This window comes from Phasianus colchicus, chromosome 13 (genome assembly GCF_987193195.1).
Source record: "Phasianus colchicus chromosome 13, bPhaCol1.hap1.1, whole genome shotgun sequence".
Taxonomy (NCBI): Eukaryota; Metazoa; Chordata; class Aves; order Galliformes; family Phasianidae; genus Phasianus; species Phasianus colchicus.
The window spans coordinates 7,540,860-7,565,158 of NC_143448.1; the positions used below are offsets into that span (position 1 = coordinate 7,540,860).

The 24,299-nt window shown below is 34.9% G+C and overlaps 1 protein-coding gene across 1 annotated transcript in view; it reads right to left on the minus strand.

Moving 5' to 3' along the window:
• Window positions 1-23,492, minus strand: part of LOC116243885 (uncharacterized) — a 211,591-nt gene extending 188,099 nt beyond the window's left edge. Inside the window, exons 1-4 of the mRNA XM_090149955.1 lie at window positions 23,076-23,492; window positions 22,428-22,566; window positions 21,409-21,461; window positions 20,394-20,488 (exon numbers count right to left, since the gene is read on the minus strand). The gene's annotated coding sequence lies outside the window, so the exon portion shown is untranslated. The remainder of the gene's footprint in view (window positions 1-20,393; window positions 20,489-21,408; window positions 21,462-22,427; window positions 22,567-23,075) is intronic.
• Window positions 23,493-24,299: the final 807 nt, after the last annotated feature.

A 24,299-nucleotide genomic window follows, 5' to 3' on the forward strand; every position in this document is an offset into this window, starting at 1 on the left:
CCAGCTTTATACAATACATTCACTGCAACATTCTGCTGGTTGCCAGTCTCAGAAAACCCCTTGGTGTTGTTGAACAATAAGAAATCACTGACCTTTCCTTCCTCTCCAATGAATGAACGATTTAAAAGCTAAGGCCACTGTAGAGATAACACAAACTACGAAATTGATGGCAGGTGTCATCAGTGGAGTGTTATGCTATTGTGATTAGAAGTATACGAGGCTGCTGATTTATACTGCACAAGTATCACAAAGAAAACGCAAATGAAAAAATAGCTGTACAGGTTTGTAAACTTCATTTAAGTAAAAAGCCTGGTATATCTAACTGCATTTCTCCCGTGGAAGCACTATCAGAAAATCTTGCAGTTTGCAACAAAATCCCTGGTGTAACGTATTGTTGCTTTTTTTACATATACAAAAATATCTCTAAGAAGGAAATCTACATGGTGTCCTTAATTTCAGAAAATTTGGTTTACTCAGCATACATATTCATAAATTATTTTTCTTCCTACCTGCAGCAATTTCATTTACCCTTTCTGGCTTCATATTTCCTTTGTTTTTTTGTTTGTGGGGAAAAAAATGCACAGAAAAATGGAAAAACCTTCAGTCATTTTATTTGCCAAGCTCTGTGCAACTTTCCATAAACAAACCCAACAGGAAAATTTACTAATCACTTTAAAGAATGCATTAATTTTAACCATCTTTCAAACTGTATTCCAATAAATTGATTTTAAGTACATGCCTAAACTGAATCAGAAAAAAACACATTTCTCAATTGCAATTGGTTATTTTCATTTCAAGCTCTTGACTTTTCCTATGATTTCCTGCTAAAGAATTTAAGTTGAAGCAGTAAGTTAAACATTTCTGTTTACATATTTTTGTAATAAAACTTTATCAAGGCTCTTTATCAACATTGCTTTTCCTATGTGTTGAGTGTGGCCTCAAATGTAATAGCCTTATCACATAACCCCTTTTATTTCCCAGAGCTACACTAATAAAACCATCTATAGTTTGATGTCAGTGTAATTACAGCATGAAAAGCAAGCAGATGGCTTTTCACTTTACCTAGGTTTTAAAATTTGAGGACAAATATTTGTGTGTGGTTTGTTTTTTTCTAATTTTTTTTTCATTATTTAATAATTGGATGCTCTTACAATTAGAAATGTAAAAAAAAAAGATGTTAAAGCACTACAAGAATTTTAAGCTCAGAAATGATTATACAAAAGCTAAATTATGTCTATGATGTTATAGCACCAAGAGAGAAAGGAAACAAGCATCCTCCATCAAACACCTTTGGAAAGGACTTAGCATCTTTGATTTATTGCACAGAGTTCTGACTCTTAGCTTCTCACTCCCTGCAACTGAGGTATTGATAGCGATGAGTGCCTCTGCTGGCCAGAGAAACACATCACAAAAAAGGAGTCTGATGCAAAGCAAGTGAAGATTTTTTTGCAGAGTCAACCCCAAAAACAAAGACAATACTAGAAGAAACTGTTGTTCTTTCTTCTAACTTGTGTTAAATATCAGGATTGCTGTTCATCTGCTTGAACTATTTATGAAGATACCCAGCAAAACATGAAAACAATCCACAATTAGTAACATAGTTTAAGAGTTATTAATGTTTTATGGCCTCAGAAAGGCAACCAATTCTTATCAGCTTTCATTGTGTCAAAACTATGGGTTATTTTTCCCCTTTGCATCACTACTTATTTATAGATCTAGCCTGCAGACCCCAGTACAGCAACAAGGTTCATAAATCCACATAGATTCCACAGAGATAGGTGAATGAGCAAATATCCCAAACTAAACATTGCATAAATTGGATTTTCAATTTAAATAAAAACCTATTAAACAGTAGTTTGTTTTTGTTACTATCATAATTTCTTTGAAAATTAATCTAGAGTTTTGTCCAGAAAGACAGCAGTGATCTTCCCAATTGAAATACTTTTATTCCCTCCCTAGAACTGACAAACATTTCTGTTACTGGTAAATCAGTAAGTATCAGAATGAGACCTCTATTGATATAGTTAATAAGTAGCTGCATGCATAGGGTGTTTTTCATAAATATAATGACAAGTGCATTTGTGCTCTCAAATTCTCTGAAAAGAAAGACCAATCTTTGTCACAGCAAGACCAAATAGGATTGGGTGGCACCTTAAAGGTCTCATTGTGTAAGCCTCACTGGATTTGCTTTCATCATATTATTTAAAAGAGAAGGGATTGCCCAAAGCAAGGGTAATCAAGACCTAAAGAGTGACTGCTTAAACAAAATGACAGACGAATATAGCCACTGTAAAAATGAGAACACAGCACTACAGAAAAGTCAATTTCAAATAAGAAAACAGAGAAAATAACTTCAAATGTTTTCTTTTATGAGAGACTTCTTGGCTGAAATTTGATCATCTGTTGCCCTGAAGCTTGAGACAGTGAGGAGGAAGAATCAAGAGTTAGGATTAGGAAAACGCATTTCATTCCCTAAGCTAGATTTATCTTTTTCTCACTCTCTCCATAAAGTAATGAAGATCAGCTCTATAATTAGATGTACAGCATATTAGATAAATAGCTCGAGTCTCTTTTTCAAACATATGTATGATGTAATTTTTCCAACAAAAATTAAGAAACATTGAACTCCTTCCACAGAGGGACCCCTGCAGCCCCTTATGCTACTCAGACCTTATGGTCTGCATACAAGTATTCAATGCTGATTACCTGTAAAAATCTAGAGAAAATTAGATTTCTTAGGAAAGAGAGAGGGAACATAGTTTGAGAAATTAAAAGAGGTATTATGGTTATGAATAATAAAAGTAAGGATAGAATTAAACTTTTTCTCCAGTTCATGGAATCATAGAATGCCACTAGTATTCATCTAGGCAGTTTGTTTTGAGAACTTGGAATAACATTGTAATGATCACATAAAGGGTTTAAAAGTCAGGAAAAAAAATAAAAAGGAAAAATAGGAAAAAGACAAAAGAGTAGATAGTTTTGAGTTTAATTTCTTAAACATAAAACAAGTCTAACAAACTTACTCAAAGAAATTGCTCTTTTCTTTCCTGTTTATTGAATCAGTGTATATATAATTCCATTTAAATATCTTTTTAAACTATTGTGAAGGAAAGAAAAAAAAGTCTTGGGAAGGTTCCCTTCACCATCCCTTTAATAAAAATGGACTTAAAATCATTTGGAGTGTTTTTAAGACTGCTGGCCTTCCTATGCTTCTATGAAACTCATGGATCACTAATGATGGCATTTTCACCAGTGACATGCTAAATTAGTCTATATCCTCTTGGCAAATTAACAATGAGCATTGACTATGAAGCTTTAAAACAACATCATTGATACAAAGCAAGGACTTTTTGAAGGAAGATAATTAGAAGAGGAACAAAGAATCTTTAATGCTGATTTTTTTTTTTAAATGGATGCAAAATTAAACATGTAAAACATGACATGAAGAAGCCAAAAAGACACACACTTTAGTAAAGTATAAAACGCAAACTGTTCATTCCTATTTATCACTACAACAGGGAAATGTCAGGGAGTTTTAATGCTTAATGAGCCCATCGAGCTTAGAATGCACCAATTGTAACATTTTCGCTAATTGGCTACAATATTTTTGTCTTCAAGGTCCATCCTCCATGCTGCTTTTCTCCTCCTCTAAAACAGCAATGCAGAAAGTCTAAGAATCTTTTCACACTAAGTTTTTTGTTGTTGCTACAATGCATGCTGTAGTTTGAGGGGTATTTCTGAAGAAAACAGTTTAGACAAATATTCTGAAAGGATTTTTTGCTTTTGGCACAGGTGACATTTGTTTGGATGGATAACAATATAGCTAATGTGATAGAACAATAATCAATTCAGCTTCTTAAGTATATTGCTTCACCTTTTATTAAAGTTCACATTAAAAGAGAAAACCTTGTTAAGCCATCCATAGCAGATGTATAGCATTAATATCAGATCTGTAGTACAGAAAAAATAAATTATAGTGGCCAAAAATTTTTTTTAGAGATCTTTAACCTCAATACAAATTCTGGGATAATAAGGGAAGATGTATTTTTGACTTATTAAAGCTAGAATTTATTTTAGTAACCTGTATCTGCAGCGTTACTACACATACCCAGCATGACCTTCTGCTGGAAGCAATATATGGATACAGGAGGACTAACCTTTGATTGCTGTGACTACAGGAGTGTTTGATATGGAATACATTGTTCAGAACTGGTGAAGAACATGAATTACTACACAGACTTCCTGCTTAAGCTGTTGCAATCAAAATTGCAGAGTAAATGCACAATCTTTCCAAGCTCTACATTGTCCACAGAGACCTACTTTATGTAACAGTTTCAAAATACATCCACAGATGACTGTGATGCTTCCTTGGAGGGATCCAAAAGAAACATGTCAGTTGCAGAAGATACAGGAGTAGCTCATGTAGAAGAACACCTAGTCTAGACTAAATTTGCCAGGTCATGGGCAGACACTGCGATACTCAAAAAGTCAAGTAAGTCAGAAATATGTAAGTTTCAAAACTATACAAAAAAAAAAATTGGAGAGTATTTGGTCCATAGGACACTTGGTACAGAAAAGCAAGTATCTGAGCCCAATTACTAATAAAAGAAAACATTGAAATAACCTTCTACATTGCTAAGTTTCTTTTGATGAGGAAATGGGAGGACAGCAGTCTGTGTTGAAGTTATTTACCTGCAAGGTTTAGATGAAACTAAATACTCGTATGGCTAATTACTGTTTTTCTGGTTTATTGTTTTCTCACTGTTAAGCAACTTAGCAATTCTGTTTGGAAACAAGGCATTTCCAGTGCAAAATAAAGGCAGTCCTCACCTGATGTGTGTCACATCATTCTATTTGTGGACTACTATAAGTTTGGCTGCTATTTAGAACTGGAAAAACTATCATTAGAAAGCAAATTGGTCTCATGGTATAGTCGGATAAAAAGCAGTTAAGTAGTATACTCCCACACATGCCCAAAACTCATTAAAGTCAATAGAATCATACTATACTAAACAACTCATATATATATAAATATATATATATATATATAAAGATAAATATTTAAGTATACATGCATGTGATTTTCTGAAGTCTCTCTGAATCAAGAAATTTTGACTTCTGAGATTCTTTAAAACAAAAATCACTTAAATACTTACTATTCATAAAGATTTCAGAAAAATCTGATATTCTGATACTTCAGAGAAGTGAAATACACTTTTTAAAAATCAATTATATTACCTGAAGTGATATTGCTTAAAAATAAGTCAGAAAGAAAGCAAGAAACTAAAACTAAAAATAAATAAAATCATGTGATATTCCATAGACCATGCATTGAAGTCTACACAGAGAGAGTTCTTGCAGCAAAAAAAAAAAATCTTTTTTTTTTTTCCATCAAGTTCCTTTGAATTATCTTTCTGACAGTGGTTGTGTCAGCTGGTATTGGTTGTTGGCTGAAGATTATCTATTCAGCACAAGCTTAAATTAGGACAGCAGGGAACATTTCAGCTTCTCCCTTCCATATAATGCTGTCCCTTTAAATCCCAGTAAATAATTTTTATTGGTAAGAGACCTGAAAGATTAAAAAAATCCCAACAAAAAAAAAACCATGCTGAGTGATTGATACACATTGCCATTGTTAAGAGGCAGCTGACACCAGCTGGCCTCATGCTCCATCCAACTTGCCCATTAAACCTGCCTCACTGATCTGAATGTTCCCATATAGTAGGGTCTCGCAAAATCTTGGAATCTTGTCAAGGCACACAGTCATAACTATTAAATAGAATGTGCATAATTGTATGGAACATGGAAACAAAAAAATGATTACTGAAAAACAAAAAGGTACAGAGCTTTGGTGAGTAGCATTAGCACTTGAATGTTACACAGTAAGAGTGTCTTTCAGGAGCAATCCTGGTTGGGAAGTGCTCCTTTCATCTCCTCAGCAGCTAAGCCTTACCAGATTGCAAAATGACCTATTTAAACAAATAATAAAATAAATAAATAGAAATTAGATAGAAAAAGGGGTGGTCAGAGAACAAAATGAGAAAGTAAATGTAGCTGATGAAGTGGCTGAAGCCACCACTTCTGTGTTATGTATCGATTCTCACACTTTTAATTTTTTCCATTTGATTGATGACAATGGTGTTTCATGTCAGCTCAAGCAACAATAATATTTTACAACCATGTTTGTGAGAGCTGAACTAAATGAGAACAATTGGATCAGAAGGCCCTCAGTCACATTTCTTTGATTTAGTGAAGCAGGAGCCTATCTTTATTGTGCTGTTGCTAAAACCATCAGTAATTAAAGCTGAGTGCTTAAATCTTTGAAGTTCATCAAAAAACATGTCCAACATGCTTGTTTACTGCTAGAGATTTGCTAAACCTTCAAGTCAACCAACCCAGCAAAATTGGTCCTAAGAAAATCTATAGAATCTCAGTATTTGTTTAAAATAATTTTAGAAAAAGGTCTATTTTCTTTAAACTAGGATTCAGCAAACAGCTCCTAAATTGTACAAGAAATGCAGAAATAATTAGTTTATTATTATGCTTCCCATGTTAATTTTCTGCTGACATGGATGAGGATTACATTCAAGAAGTAACACCAATTAAAATAACTGTGAGATTCTGATTAGAGAAACAAAAATATGAGTATATATGCAGGGCCAATGCCACGCAGAAACACTCCTGAGGAATTTAAGTCTGAAGAGGACTTTAAGCATATTCTTAATTTTAAGTACGTTCTCAAAAGTTTTGTTGAACCTGGGATCAAAATACTGCATTTAAAAGATAGTCATGCAATTTTTGGACTTCCTCTTTAATATCTTCATTAACACAGAAGTGATGAGCTCTGGTACTATTATATTGCTACTTCTTGTAATAGTATTTTCCTTTATAAGGTCAAGATTTCTAATTTTTTTCTGTATTAAAAAAAAAAATAGTAACTTCTTGTAATCTCTCCCTGAACTAATCTGTTTAACATCATCTTGAATTATAAAAATTTCACCTGTTTTTCAAAGTTACACAACTACTGAGGATCTCTATAACTCACCAGTTACTTGTCACTACAAGGTCACTACGAGGCAAATTAGCATTTGTATGTATGCAGATTAAATCATTAATTTAAATAAACTGTGACCGGGGAAAAAATATCTTTTGTCAAGCAAGGAAGTTCAAGGAAGGAAAGTTTGAAGGAAAAAATATACAGCTAGGAATTCACACTGAAAGTGTCCTATTAACAGCTTACTTCTAAGGGGACAGAATCAGGTCTCATTTTTAACCCTGCTCCAATAACAGTTGAGTTTTTCATGTTTATTATGCTACAGTCATGCTACCGTTAGTTCACTGTATTTTGGTCAGCATTAGTGGCTTTCTAAGAAAATCATAGAAAGTAGTCAGTTCAGCTGTAAAGTTGCAACTTACACCATGTCACAGCTGTACAGGATGGTCTCGTCCTCTGCTGGTCCTACATGATCTACGTGATCTACATGAGAATGAGGTCTTGAGATTTATTATAAGAATGATTAATATCACCCCAGCAAGGATCTCAGTAGCAATTACCTTCAATTGTTTTATCATATTTTTCCAAGACTATCCTGTATCCTGTTGAATTTCAGAATTCCAGTTTTTAATCAAATTTTAACATGACTTCTTCACCAGTTTTTCCTCACTTCTTGTAGAAGTACATTTTTAGTTTTTTTAAAAAGTCAGTTTCTCAATTTTTTATTATTTAAAAATGTACTTATATTAAATGAAATATACTTAATTAGTAATGTTTTACAAGTGCTTACAAGTGTTAAAATGATTTTCATTATCTTTAAGCACCTGTTATATTTTTAATCTTATGAAGAAGCAGTAAGGAGTATTTACTATTTAGCTACTATAATTCATATACAAAATTATGAGAGTGTAAAGCAGAAAAAAAACAATAGAAAAAATAAATTTCCATGAATAAATGCAGTCTTTCCTGTTAAATATTTTCTTTGTTCTAGAAATTCCCACAAAACCTGCATGCTTTCACAAGAACAGCTTGTCTATACAGCTCTTTTCAACAAAAAAATAAAACAGTGAGAATTTTCCAACCAACCCTATAGCACTGGTTAACTTCTGGATAGGATGTCTCGTTTAAATACACAGACAGTACCTCTATGTGGATGATTATGATGGCAGAAGACCGGAATTAATACGATTTTTCTGTAAGGTGACAGTTACTGCAGGGAAACAGTTAAAATAAGACCCAAACTCTTCTCTATGAGGTACCTACTAGGTACTACTTTTTGCTTTCCAGTAGCTGTGTTTCAAAGGGACTCTGGGATACCCAGTTCTTAGAGCTCATTGAGGTTGTCCAACTTAATCTTTTAACTTTTTATTTAAAACACAACAGTGGTAAGGCATCCTGTTTATGTTAGCTAATAATTTAAAGCTATACTCGATAGCCTTAGAAAATACAACATTGTTACACTGTGCTTGTAAGCCCACTACAATAGAAAGTTGTTTGTTCCCCCCCCCTCAGGCTATAAGTGATATTTATTCTTTACTTCAAATTTAACGCAATGTAAAATACAGTATAAGAAAATAAATCAACACTATAGGTTCCCTTAGAAGCAACATGTACTTCCATCTCTCGAGAGAACACCAGACAAAATAAAAGTCAGAGAGGCAGTCTCAATGTGCAACTGCAGCAGTATAGCAGCGCTCTGTACAATGAAAGTAATCAGCATAGCAAAATTATTTTGTCACATTTTGTTATGCTAGGGGGCAGCTGTGCTAAAAGAAAGATATAGTCACTGCTTAAAATATTTAATTGGGTTAACATGAAGTCAACTGTCCTAAACAGGTGAGATAATTAACTGGCTCACAGCTTCAAACAATAAAAATAACCTTTAATTGACCACATTTACTAACCACTGTTGTTCGTCTTAGCCAAGTTAGTAAAAAGGCAGTTAGTACCAGCAGCATTTGACTTAGAATGAGGTAGTGAGGCAGTAAGAACATTGAGTGGTAGCTAACATTTTGTCATTCACATGAAGAAATAAAGGAGTCTTTTCTTTGCCAGTAGATTCTTTGATGATTAACAGAGTGTGGAATTTTAATTTTCAGGAAACCACAGATGTATCTTTCCATATACAAGGACTATCCTGATCTGTTAGAAGTGCTTTTTTCCCCTCCCCCCATCCTGATGACCAAAAGCCTTCTCAGGATAAATGAGCTTCAACATGCTCATTCTGAGATATATCAAGGACAGTTCTGTAACATGAAGCATCTTTCTTAGTAAAATATGAAAACATTCAAGGTTTCTCTAACACTCTCAGGGTAGTTGTAATGCTAATTCCAATCTCATTCTTTTTACATGATAAATTTAAGAAGTCTGTATAACAACAAAAGGTAGAATTTAACTACTTCTCAGAGACTAAGTCTCTAATATTTCCGAATATTTTCTGTGGATGAGCATGGCAGATTGAATGGAAAGCTGATTTTCTCATGTTAAGTGTTCAGCTGGTGGATCTGTGAGGCTGAAGGTTGGTTACATGCAGTATCTGGACAATATGGTAAACATGCTGTAGATTTTCAGGTAAAAGCAAAAGATTGATCCAGGCACTGAACTAGATGATACAGATCCAAATTTTGTGCTTTGTGTTACAGAGGACTGTGCATCTTATAAGTCACTATGGACACATCTGTTATAAAATGAAATGGGGTCCCTGTCCAATTGCTGCACTGTACTGGCATGTAAATACACAAGAAAACTGAAACAGAACAGTAGCCTTAGAAGTGCTCTCTAAAGCCAGTAAAACCTGTCTTTTAGCCGGTGTGCTTATACTGACTTGAGTTCTATCACAGGCTCAGCTCATGTAAGTTCAGGACTCTCTGCTCAGTGATGCACATCCCTACAGAGATATGCCCTCCGTTACTGTGCTTGCATTTCTCCTCTCTATCTGTAAAATCGGTTTTCACTGTGATACAACAGACACTTCACATTGTGGAAATGAGTTTTGCCAGCAACAAGAGCAACAGTTTTCCTTTCAGACATAGTCAGTATGCCTCATCAGCATGGAACCTGCACTTCTGCACGATGCATTTCTCATTTCTATTCTGCTGGGTCAGTGCAATTGTTCAGTTAATTTGATTTTAGATAAAGATCCATACACCCTATGATCAGTCTGGTGTACTTCGTTTCTGATTCAGAACTGAATTCAAATCTGCACAAGTGTTCCCATTGGCTCTGGCAGACTTAGGCTCATGCCCTGACTAAGCATATAGGAACTCGTTCTTACCTCACTTGATCTGCAAAGTGAATCAGTTTGTTAATATGCTATGTAGGACTGTGCAAAGCACAAGTAGTATACAGATCAAATACTTCATGTTTTGAGCTAGCCATAGGGATAACAATCCTGTTCATATTCACAGGTATTTTACCAGCTATGATGATATAGCACAATTAAAGTTCAGGATCATAAGAACCCTAATGCAATTACTAAAAATTCATCCTGTTTTCATGTTGGATAGTTGAATTACAGAAGAATCTAGTTAAAACCTATTATAGCAAATGGTAACAATACAAACCTGAGGCAAAAGACATCATTATCAGAAAAATCAGCAGCTGGTGATTTAAACATCTTTATCTACTTCCTCTCCAAACCAAGCATGTACTCGTCTACCTTTAATTGTGTTTGTTTCTCTCTCAAAAAGATGCTATGTAGCAAAAATGAGAGGGTAATGTAGTGGTTTTCTCACAACTACTTACAGTGTGTCACACAATGCAGTAAGCAATTTGCCATAATGCAGGATGGAAAAAAACTTCACATCCAAAGAAGAAATATTTTAGCAAAGAACTGTTAAGCTCTTACTGTGATTTCAAAGCCAAACTAGTACATAGGTTGCTTCACATTCATTTCCTGCTGTGGCATTACAGTAGATGCAAAGAGCACAATAACTCCATCCAGTAGAGCAAATTCTCAGCTACAAAAAACTTTTTCCAACATGCCACCCTAGCCATACATTTTCATGCATTCAGCAGATATTGATTGCCAATTGGTGCAATTTTTTTTCCTGCTTAGAAGAATTCAGTGACACACCTTTGCTTCATTCACACTTCCATGTCAGATGCCATTTGTTAGATTGCCCCTCTGCTGCCATCTGTCGTGCAGTAATAAAACGTAATGGAACTTCGGTGGGAAAGTTCAATATGCCTCTGATGTTGTAGGCCAACATAATCAAATAGGGCTGCTCTGAAAGTAATGCCTCCTCATACATGACTCTATAATAAATTATGCCACTTAATTTAGCAGTAGGTGCTGAAAAGAACAATACAAAAGCCAGCAAAGAAGAGCGCATGGCAGAATTATGACTTCAGTTTACATCAGGTATGGAATCCCCGACCACTTCAAATAAGAGAAAGATTTACATAAATTTTTAAACCAACAACATAATGTAAATTAACTAGTATGTCCAGAAAAATCCATACATTTCAGTTGCTAAACTGCTGCTAAGAGATTGATAAGAGAAAGTATTTCATGACATGCAATCACAGGCAATTATTCTAGAAGATATTTTCACACTACTTGATTTTAAAAGAATAGAAGCAAAAAAATTTCTACAGGATATTTTGATACAGTATTTTTTATTATAAAGGAAGAGTTTAAAAGTAGAAGCAACTTATTCTATAGGGAAAATTTTTAAGTTGCCATTTACTGAATTTAGATGCATTCTAAGCTGGTGTCTAGGAAAGAAAATCAAAGTAAACTCCTTCAGTTTTTAGTTATATTCTAAAAACTTAAGCTTCTCAAATATTTAAGTTTCTTCAATTTAATTATGTTTATCAGTGTCCAAGCTATTAAGAAACCAAATGTGCTTGGAATTAAAAAGATTAAAATAGGAGAACTTATTCAAACCTTCACATCAAAAAATGCAAGACATTTTTAAACAACTGAATTTCTTCCAAGCAAGTTGTTTTCATGAAGTTACAGAAAGTTTAATTTTCAATGCTGTGTATCCCATACTCATCCATTTATTTTGTGATACACAAGAACACACAAGATATTAGCTTATTTAGACAGAACAACAGGAAAATCTGTCAGTATGTCATGAGAGTCACTGTTACTTTTTCCAGTTTGCACCCTGTTTATTACTTCAACATGACCATTCTTACAGCACCATCCAGCACAGAGGATCCATCTCCGTACTTCCTCAAGTATTCACGTGAGGAACTGTGAACTCAAAATACGGGAGGAAACAAGCCTCTTGAAGAGATGCTTATACAACCACCTAAGCTGGAGGAAATCACCTTCCTTACAAGCAGGGAGATGCATCATACATCCCTCACAACTCTACATCATAAAGTCCCTCAAAAAGATCAGATCTCCTGTTAGTCAATTTTAATTAACTACCCTGTACTACCTGTAAGTAAGCATAATTATCTTTAAGGGGAAAAGGACACAGAGCTAAATACCAGCCCGATAATGAACGTAGATGCATTTATTTTTCCAAATGAAATGAAACACTAAATAAGAGAAGAACTTAACATAGCATACAGACTGGACTGGTGGAGCAAGTCGGGAAGTGTTTCTGCTTACATCACATCATAAAAAATGCAGAAGATTGAAACTTTACCCATTTGATTCCTCACATGTAAATTAATTCTTTTACTTGTCAAAATAATATCAAGACTCTGATAGAAAGAACAGACTGTTCTTTTAAAAATCAAACAAACAAGACAGCTTGGATTTGAAAAGGATAGACTTTCATTACATAGGAAAGCTCAGCAATCTTGCAGATATAGTCATGAATTTATCACTAAATTTTTTTTTTTAACAAATCATGCATTTTTCAATGCCACTTTCTCAAAAGAGTACAGCAAATGCTTATTTAAGCATAGATCTTTAAACTCTGTGCATCGGGATTCTCTTTCACACACAGTTAACTGGACGAAATGTGTGACATTAAAGTTTCTGTAATCTGCCAAAACCAAAGACAACTGTGAGCAGATACTAGCAGTATGTCACCACATATTAACAGAACTAAAACCTGTTAATGAAACTACTATACACATCATAAACAGCGGGAGTTTTGGAATGCCAAGCAGCTTTTAAATTATTAGCACTAATTAGCCAAATCAAAAAAAGATCAGAAAACATATTAGAAGGGAAGGCAAGTCTACCTGCATTGCTGTGTCAAAATTACATTTCCAAACAACCAATTAGTGAAGAAGACCTTTCAGCCCAATAAGCCATATGTAAAGTGCGACGGCTTCATTACATTGGCTTCCTAATTAAAATGTAAAGGCTGCTGATCATTGCATAATTAAACAACGTGTCATGTGTTTTCATCTGGCAGTCGCAAGCAGCTAGGCCTAAAATCATTAATGACTAAGACATTGTCTAAATGAGTCCAGAGATTGCAGAACTACGTTCTGTCAGAATGGAGAGCATCCTATGGTCATTATGGAGATAATATCCTCCAAAGGGACTGTTATGTACGAAATGGTGAGGTTCTTTCTCTCAAAATGAAAGACTTTTTTTTATATCCAGCTTTCTTACTAATTAGCCTAAAAGAAAAGGGCTAGCAGGGCTAATTAACTTCCAACTACTGTAATCTAAATATGAAGCTACAGAACCAAAGATTTTCCCTGTGGATATTCTTAAAGTATTTCATAAGCAAAAGCTCTGGTATTGAGAAATCATTTGTTAGGTAACCTTATGCCTTGATTGAGAATCTCTTATGCAGTTTCTCAGTTTACAGAAAGCCTGACAAGTAAAACCATTTGCAGCAATAGTTCTGTGTTCCCTGTACCAAAGACAGGCCATTCACTGCATCAGCACTCACTGACAATGCAGAGGAATACTAAGAAGCAAACAGTAAGTCTGTACTCTGTGACTTTACTGGTGGCAATGTGAAGGGAACTGTTCTGAGAACTAGTAATACCAGTCAAGAAGAACAATATTATTGTGGAGATACATACACAAGGACCACAAGGCTTTGGCATGAGTGGAATACTCAGTGTGGGGTGTGTGAAAAAACAGATCACTGCCTGAATAGTGACTAGCCCAAGGAAAAGAGTGTGTTAGCTTGGGAACACAAACCACCTCTAGCTTCTGCATGTAGCTAGAAGAAACTTGTCTGTGAGAAACTTGCTTGCAAGGAATTGCTCTGTAGCTATAACTAAGTCTCTATGCTTTCTACAAGTGACCTTGCTTATCCTGATACATCATGTTTAATGTCTCCTGCTGATATATATATGGCCATAATACCAAGAGATGGTGCAGACACCTTGCCAGCCACCACCAGTGTCTGCTAAAGGTAATCCCAGGGCAGACACTAGTGGTTGGTCATCGCTGGAACTTGGCAGAGGCTCTACTGGCCAGTCACCTCTGGTAACGTGAGAACCTTTCTGTTAAGCTGATGAATCTGAGCTCACCTCTGCATATTTTCTTCAAGATCAGCAAACCTTACACAGAAGCACTGCACTGTTTGCATTTCAAGGGAAAATGACTATCCAGTAGATAAAATATAAAAGGATCACCTGTCTTTTTTTCCCCCTCCTATATAAGAGAGAATACTGTTAATGTAAGGATATATATTTGTAGCTGATCATTTCTACTCAAGGTCAATGTATTTGTGAGGTTGCCTAATCGATGATATGAGATTACACAAAAGAATTTCATGTGCATTCACAGACCACATTACATCTGGACATTCTATATCCATTTTTAAAACATAGCATTAAACAAAAAAACAACAAAGTCCCTTTTTAAGGAACTTTATTTAATGGCTTTAAGAGTTTATACTTCAAGCATAAGGGCAAAGAATTTTAAAGACCATTGTGTTATGAAAGAAGTCTATTGCTGAATGTTTAACTCCAATATGGTGTTCATACGGTATTCAGAATGCCAGTTACTATTTCTTCCAGAAAAAAATAAATTGCATCATATCAGGAAATCTCTAACACTGTAAATATGAAGTATCAAATGAAATTCTTATTAAACTTCAATAGCTGTATTAAAGGCCTTGCACAAGTAGACAATGTCAGTTGCCCTTCCTTTGTTTTACACACAGTTCTTCCTCTGCTAAGAGCAATCTGCTGACATTTCAAAGACACTCTGCTACACAGCCCTATCCTTTCCATATTCCACATAACTACTTTTTCAGTTTTTAATGCAATCATGCCACAATTAATGTTATCCCATAGATAGACACATTAACCAGGGCTAAATGTGTCTTTCCTATATAACGTATTATTTGCAGTAAACCACTCGATTTAAGTGTATAAGCATATTAAGTGTACCTGAAACACTTCCCTCATTCTGCTACAGCAGCTAGATACATTTACAGTGCTAGACATACTTGATTTTGAAAAAGAATGCATGCTGTGTGTATACATTTCATTATACAAATGTCTTTTCTCAATCTTGTTAAAACTGTAGCAGCACAATTCCATTTAATGAACTTTTATAAGAAAAAAAAGCAGCAGCAGTTCTTTCCCTAACTATGATGAAAGAAGTGAACCATAGCACAAATGGGGTTGTGAGACTTCACCTGCTATATGAAATCACTAAGCTGACTGAGAACAGAAAATTTCCAAAGCATTTCACTCAAAGCAGTATTCAACTACTTTCAATCCAAAAAGCATTCAGAACGGCAGACATTTGTATCTTTTTCTTGTCTCTCAGAAGTTTGCTTTCTCACTGCTCATTCTTTTCCCATGGGACACTGGAAGTCTGGTACCCAATGAAGAATACAAGTTTTGGCAATAAATATGAAGCTTCTCGAGAGCTCAGGAAACTAGAGGTAGAAACAATAGTCTATTAGATCCCTTTCTTCCCCACTGTCACCCTTCCACAAGCCAACTCCATAGAATTACTAACTTCCAAGGATGGTAAGTACCAATTAAGGATACCTAGATCTATATAGATCATAAGAAAAGGAAACGCTATACAATTTCACCTATTTCTCAGGGATGGAGAAAAGGCAAAGATTCTGCACGTATACCTCTCATTTGCACCTTTTCAGTCATATTCCTAATAGCAGTTCGTGTTTGTTGACTTTTCAGAAGTATCAGTAAGCAGTGTGTAACAACACAACAGCTCCAAGAAGTATGACTTTATGAAACTTCATAGTAGAAGAATAATCAGGAATTGGAAAAAAAAAAACTTGGGATTATTACAGTTTGACAAAATCATTATCCTCTGTGCTGAAGGTTGAGACTCATGTTAAAAAAAAAAAAACAAAGAACAACGTAATTCAGAATATTAGCCTTCCTAAAGGCAGAGAAATCCTAATGTAATCACTTCACTACTGGAAAACTGGTAGCACTGGCAATGGTGCCAAATGGAAACAATAAAATACAGACTATTATCTTTCTCTATAACTAAATATTCTTGAAGCATATTGAATACAACAACAACAAGAAATTCAGCATTGTTAGCTCAGAAAGATATAACGTATAAGGATAAGAAGAAGCAATATATACTAAAGGGCTGATAGTAGTTTTCTTTTGTCTACAGTTATTCTAAAACCCTCAGTCATTGATCCAAAAATCTCATTTATACCTTAATAGTTTCTCACTGCCATCCAAGTACAGGACATAGTAACCACTGAAGATTCCCTTTATGCTTGGTTTCTAGGCAGTATACTTAGGATAATGCTCCAAGACTCCTTTACATCTTTCCTTTATCCTTTCCAAAATGTTTATCACAGTAAGTTCATCTTATCACATAATTTAAACAACAATAGAGGACTGTTAGACAGTTAGGTAAACATGCACTTCACAATACTGAAATATATACTTAAAAATTATCCTTCTCAAATCAGATTGCATAGTTACCAACTCTTCTGTGATCAAAGTTGATATCACAATGCTGAGTCTGTACAATAACAAAGAAAAATGAAGAACCATCCTGAAATATGCCTAACAGGCAAGCCCATAAAGATAAAAATGTTTAAATAGATGGGAGAAAAAGAAACATTCTGGCCTAAAAATCTCTGAAACAAAAGGAATGCGAGTGGAGTTACTTCCTTATCCTTACGTGCAATTCTTTGCCCCAATTATGTCTTCATTATCTCTTGAACATTACTGGAAATATAACAGATATACATCTAACTGTGACCCATTAAAACACAAGATATTAGATTAAAAAGTTCACACAACTTCCAGCACTTCAACACATTAAAATATTAGAATAATTCTAATGTACAAGCAAATTCTATGCCACTCTAATGCCACTAGCTTTACGACTTTATCATGTTTTGTCTAGCAAAACTTAAGAAAAGTAATTCACTGACAACAGTGGGGAGAAAGAACAGAAAATCCTGAAGTTTCCTAAGTGCAGTGAATACTGTTTGCCCCTGAAAAACACTATTCATCGTGTTTTCTGACCATCCCTACCAATATAGCCTCCTATTATTTCCTTTTGGTATTCAGATTAGATATTCAAAAGAGTGTTGTATTGGCATTGTCAGATGCTTAAACAGAATGACTTTAGATCACTTTGGCAACAGTATTTACTAAAAATGAATTGCACCATTTCAGGGAATCAAATAAAACAGAATTTAGTTCTCTATTGTACCTCTTTATGGACAGAATGTCCCAAAGCACTTTATAACACAGCAACTTACTGACAGCACAGTGAGCACAAGAAAATGCAGTAAACAACGTTTTCAGCAAAAGCTGAAAAATTCATAAGCAATAGAAATTTTTTCATTGAGAAGACTTGTTGCCCAGGAACACGGGGTTTATTTCTGTTCTTTTTCACAAAAAAAGACCTGAGACAAGTTTTTCTTCAACAAGATAAGGATCCTCTTAGACTCTTCACATCAAATGTGTTATCTGGTTTTACTTAGGTGGTGTGAAAAAATTCATCTTCTAACAGAATATTGCAAATTGAAGCTTGAACAAAATAGTGGTGAAAATACTGCTACAATGCAGGCATTCTGATGTTTAGTGTAACCAATACTGCTGCACTTCCTGGAAAAATATAAATATATATACTCGCCTCTGCTGATGAGAACACAACATAAGATTCCTAGAGAAGATTCAGTTTAATTTATATCAGTCAGTGAAATAAGAAATTTATGCCTACAAATACATATTATATGCATACACACACATTGTTAGCAGATGTTACATCACAGTTAACATATAGGAAACAATGGAATCTAAGTTGCAGAACTCAACAGAAATGAGACAGTCATTCTGGAATTCTTCATTCAAACTCTCAATGGTTTGTGAAGAGACAAACAGAGCCACAAAGTCTTGGAAAAAGGAATTTTTCAGACACAGTCATGTACTTATCTTCATTGTATCATGATTGCAAGTATCAAGATCCCCAAATTTTAGCTTCAGAGCTGGGTACTTAAATACCATTTCCTGTGGAATTACAATCACATAACTGCTCATTTTACCTTGCCCACAGAAACATTAATTTCCAAGATCAGCTTCACCTTCCTCTGCTCACATTCCTGCTGTCTAACACTCTACTCCATCAACAGATCACTCCAATTGCTGTTTGTAATTCCATTCATCTGCTCTTACTACAAGCTTTGGTTTGTATGCATGGTGGTGGGGGGTGCTATTGGAGAGACTTTGATTGCCAATTCCAATCAGACTCTTGAGTTGAAAGGCATTAATTTTGTAGCATGGAATAGACATTCTGGAGAATAACCATGGTTTAATATTGTTTCTATTTAAAATACCCAACATTAACATTTAATGAAATTAAAAGCACTTGGAGCAGTATATCCACTAAGGGTCAAAAACAGCATTCTAGAATCTAATGGAAACCTTCCTTTATGCTAGTGCTGTCCAAATCATTATTTGTCTTTGCTTCAGTGCTGCCTCCAAACTTAATTACTTGCCTTCCCCCAGGGCTGCAAACTGAGGCAGCTTCAAAATGAGGGTGGCTTATATTAAATATATTTTAATTACTGTCTTCTGCAACTGTAACAGTAAAGGTGGTTCTGATAGTCAAAGGGAATGAGTTTTCATTCACTGAGATCAGTAAATAGTCTCTTTTGGACATATACAGAAATACCTGGTGTTCATGCTTTAAATAAATTATATAATCACTTTAAAAAAAAAAACCAAACAGGAACATCCATGGAAATTGCTATCTTTACAGACTAGAATTCTCACAAAAAAAGAGCACAACTTCTCTTCGGGCTGGCTGCATTATTATTAAAAAAAAGCCATTAAATCACTCTGATCTGTAGAAATTCAAGCTACTGTGTAGAAAACCAGAAGTCAGTGCTGGAAAAAGGTATTGTTTTTCAAAGTAAAATTTGGAAGAATAAGAACATTTTCACTTTTAATTTTTTCAACATACTTGGAGACATTTATGACTTATTTGATTTCATCTGAAGAAAAAAAAATCATAAAAATGCTTCATTCTTGAGCTATCTCAACAAGTAAAATAACTCCTAAATACCAACAAGTTTTTGCAGCTATGAAATAAAACAAGTGGATTGTCATACAGAAGGTACAGAAGAATATATAGAGAGAGATAGATAGATATAGATATCTATCTATATCTATCTATCTATATATCTATCTATCTATCTATCTATATATATATATATATATATATATATATATATGAACCTGTCAAATCCACAATCCTTTAAATGACACTATCTACTACAAACCATGGCAATAGCAGAGTACTGAGACAGCATTTTCGCTGGTCAAGCTTCAAATACGTCGGATGAGAGAAAACCTAAGCAGATTTTCCTGTGGTGAACATGGAGCAAATTGTAATTTCATTGAACATTCAAATTTAGTCTGTATGGGGTTTAGAATTTTTGTACTGTTTTTAAGCAATAAAATTTGTTTGAAAAAATATAATAGTTCAGTCTGTTGGATTTTATTTCCCCCCATGCAACAGATACCCACACTCATCTCACCTCTGAATATAGCTATGCAGTTTAACAATAAATGCAATAAAAAGGAAATAAAAAGATCTAAAACATTCACCAGAAGGGAACACAGGTAAAGGAAGAAACAGAAAAGTTAATTATTTAAAAATTAACAGGAAATTACCCTAGGAGATAGAGAAAGTGGGAAGAACAGCATCTTTCACCTTTTCTGTACATTTTAAAATGAAACAATAACAGTGAGAACACTCTTAACATTCTATTGGATACAAACATTACTGGGCAGCTAATAGGAAGCTAAGCAAACTGAAAATGATCATACACAGAGTTGAAGTAACTGGGAAAATATTCTACATATTTTAGCTAACTAAACTTCATTTTCTCCAACCCTGCATTACAACTAGCTGGGAGTTTTGAGGCTTGCATATTAACTGTCTGAACTATTTTGCTATTTCAGGATTAACTCACTTTTCCATAGTGACAGTTGATTTTTTCCTTAAATAATAATATAAAAAGATCTTGGCATTAAAACTTACAGTAAAAGCAGCAGGACAAAAAGTTCTTCTCAAACTATTCAGATCATGGTCCCCTTCTTTATACGGAGCAAACCATAACTTCTGGAATTCTAAAGCTACAATAGAAAAAAGAATCAGGATCAAAATCTACTACACCTTCTGACAATCATTAATATGTCACTAAGAATATGATTTGAAGTCCACTGAATTTAAAGGCAGCTGTCTTAAAGACATAAAATGCCTTCATGCTCTTCAGTTAATCATTCAATTTATGCAAATCAAAGAACAAAAGACAAACTGCTTTTTATTTTGGCACACGCTGTCTCTATATTTGTTACTTTTACGTCACCTACCACCAATGTTGATCAAATATTTAAGTGAAGGACCATATCTATAGTTCATTCCTTCAGTTTTCAGCAAACTGTCTGTTCCAAACAGTCTTGTTAAGATGTAAGGAAACCAGAAGCTCTTCAGACAGCACCGAGACACGATTAAGCTTTGACATCTCAAATGTCGCTGTTAAAAAACATGCACCAAACGTGAACCAAAGCTAGCTGGCTTACAAGTATACAGACTATATTTAAACCACAAACCCAGCTATGCAGTTACTTTAGACATGAGAAGGTAACCTAAAGTACACAAACACAGCACTTTTTTCTTGCAATATGGTTAGACATCAACACAACACTTCACAATAAAGAACACCTTCTTATTGAAAATAGTGGCCAAACAATGACATCTGCTGATACTGCAGCCTATTAGACGTTTACTGGAAGCCCCTGTTCTCTCTCATATTCATAACCCCACAGTAGCCTACAGAATCACTTCAGGGCATCTGAGAAATTGTAAAAGCTTTGGGTTAATAACTCATTCTGAATAGTCTAATATTTTCATGCAGTATGCATCCAGGTGATGCTATGCTTAATATAAACTTAAGCTGTCAAATTTGAAGAAAAAAAGGAAGCATTTGTGCTTTTATTTTAAGTGTGAACCCTGGCATAATTTATTCATAATACAACAATAAGCTGTCAGCTACCTTGACAACTGAAAATGAAGAGTACTGCACTCCTTGAATATTCCCAGAAATTTCTGTATTACAAAAAGAATAGAAAGAAAAGACAACACATTGAAATCCGCAGCCAGACTCCACATGCAAGGAAACTTCATTCAGATGCCACTGCATTAGGATCTGTAGAGCCCTTAAGTCATAACAGCCCATCAGAAAAAAAAAAAAAAAAACACATGAAGCTATCTCAGCATATCTAAAAATGTTCATCTGTCCTTTTGAGGCAGTAATTCAAGTATTTAAGCTCAGAAGAAAAAGAAATTTTGACAGAAAATACAAGGAAAAAAGCATGTTAGCAGAAGAGAAACTGCCTTAATTGGGTAGTTATGAGTATTTGATAGAATTATAAAAAGGCAAAACTGTCAGAATGCAATTCTTCTCCTGGCCACTGGCCAAGGAGCAGCGTAGATTTTAGAGAAGATTAAAAAATTACTATAGTTAGTACAGCCTCGCTCACAGAAGAAAATTTAAAAACAATTCTTTGTTTTTCATTTGTATTTGTGTGAGAGGTAATTTTCACTCATTTATAATTTCTCACTTAATTTCTTCAGCTTTCAAGTTTCTGTTTCTAAAAGGGAACATGCCCCAGTGAAAAGACACTGATAGCCAGGAGCAGCAGCACACATTTCTAGTGCAGATAAGCAAATACTTTAACTGCACCAGGAGCATTTATCCCTGTTTGAAGCATTATTATCCTGCAAAGAATAACTTTACCTATCTGTACCAGAAGCTGCATCAGCTCAGGTGCACCAATAACTTAGCTGCAGTTAGAGCAAGTGTCCACTGCAGAAAAGCTCCAGAACGATTAAAAATAATGGGTCAGGAGAAGCTCCCTGCTGCAAGACTTTTATTCATCCTCATCCACCAAAGTGCTTCTCTTCTCCACATGAGCCATAACTTTCCTATTCCCCAAATTTTTACTTGCTATTTTTAAAGGCTAGCCATCTTGCTGACCTAAAAAAGCCAGCTGTAGCTAAGTAGAAACTCACCAGAAAGGGAAGGTGGAATGAAGATCCTAATCCATATTCAGTGCCACTGAGATGTGACTTTCTTACCATCCAGACAGTGGTAAGAGGGCATTCCCACTTATTTACAAAGAGTCATGGAAAAGCTTCATATATGCTGTCTCTGAGAAGTAAGGAAGATGTTATTTTTTCCCTAAATATAAGTATTTTGTAGTTACGGTTTCTACAACAAAGGGCACAGAGAAATACATGAGAAAAAAATGAAGATGTATATTTGCACATCAGGAATCAGATCCATGTTTCACTTGATCTCAGCCTTTAAAAGACTAATATTTGATGGTCCCCATGTATTTAGTTATACATACAATTTTATCCACAGCGGACAGCACATATCACACAGACATTCAGAAAAAAGCTGAAAGAACCGTGAGCTATCTCAAAGAGGAAACATTTGAATTAAGAAAGAGGCTTCAGAACAGTATTTTTATAGCATCTGCCATTTGTTATAACCCACATAACACGAGGGATTAAAGTCCATATACCGCAACATACATTTAGAACCAACATGTTCACATTAGCACTTATCTTTCCATTCCAACCCCTCCTACTATGAATATAATCTCCCCAAGCAACTTGGGAAAAACACATGACAGCAAAGGAAGCAGTAGTTACTTTAGCAGCATTTCTGTGAGCTTCACAGGGTCAGTTCCTTCTAAGTAGAGGAATAACACAGCATTCCTGTATTACTCTTAGCCCTTGCAGTCAAGACAGCATTTCTTCAGCAGTAGGATCTACCCAATACAGACATATCAGAAGAAACACTATGTCTCACCCCAGTACTCTGCCATTTTATTTATAGCCATAACTGCATAACCCCTCACCTCCACTGCCAACCCTTAAATGAGGTCTGAGAAGGGGCACATTCTTCCAGTCACTCAGGTACATTACATGCACCTGAGCTCCCTTCCCACCCTGGCCCTCCCTTCCCATCAGGTGCTCAATCACAGCTTCAGGCTATTACTTAGCATTTCCACTACACCAATACTCTGGTACTTCCAAACACAACAGTTCTGCTAACACTACCAGGTACCCATAATAGTGGAGAAAATAGCTACTGCACAAAAACATCTATTTATTGTATGTTAATGAGTCAAATGCACACATTTGGCATTTAAATAGACTTCTATCTAGAAATTCTTAGCATACAGGAGAAATTTGTTTCCAAATTGCAATTTTTTACAGGTATTCCAATAATCAGTATGCAAAGTAACACTTTATCATTAGCTGAAGAATTCTCATTTTATTCCAGTATAAGTTAGCATACCCTGGTGTTCCAATACCATGAGAAAGATTGCCTTTCTTGGGATTTGGCATCTATTAAAAACATACTTATTTTCATATAACATATTCCAGTGTGAATAATAGTTTAGCACAATACATTTTCTTGGTTCACCAAGAACCAGCACACCCTTCATTTTTCACAAAGGTCTTCTGTGCTCAAATACAGCAGGCTGGCCTATCAAAAAGCAGTTAATCTTTTTGAACAGGGGGTGTGACATTTCAAAAAAATAAATCCTTTCTTCTTTTTTTTCCCTTCAGTATCTCTAGAATAACTTCTTCCTCCTTAGCACACACTTAAGCACATTCAACTCAGTACAGCTGTAGTGTGTGAAACCGTAAATAACGGTACCTTTAACTCTTCCTGTTACATCTTCATTATCTAAAATAATTAAAAATTAAGGGAAGTTACAAAGAATATCTATGAAAAACAGGCTTCAGGGAGATTTTCGGTCATCCTTCCATAATTCTGAGGAATCTATTACTCCAACAATTCATCATTTTCTATTGTATGCTATAAGAGTCAACTGGTGCTGTTGGACTCTACATGTTCTGTAT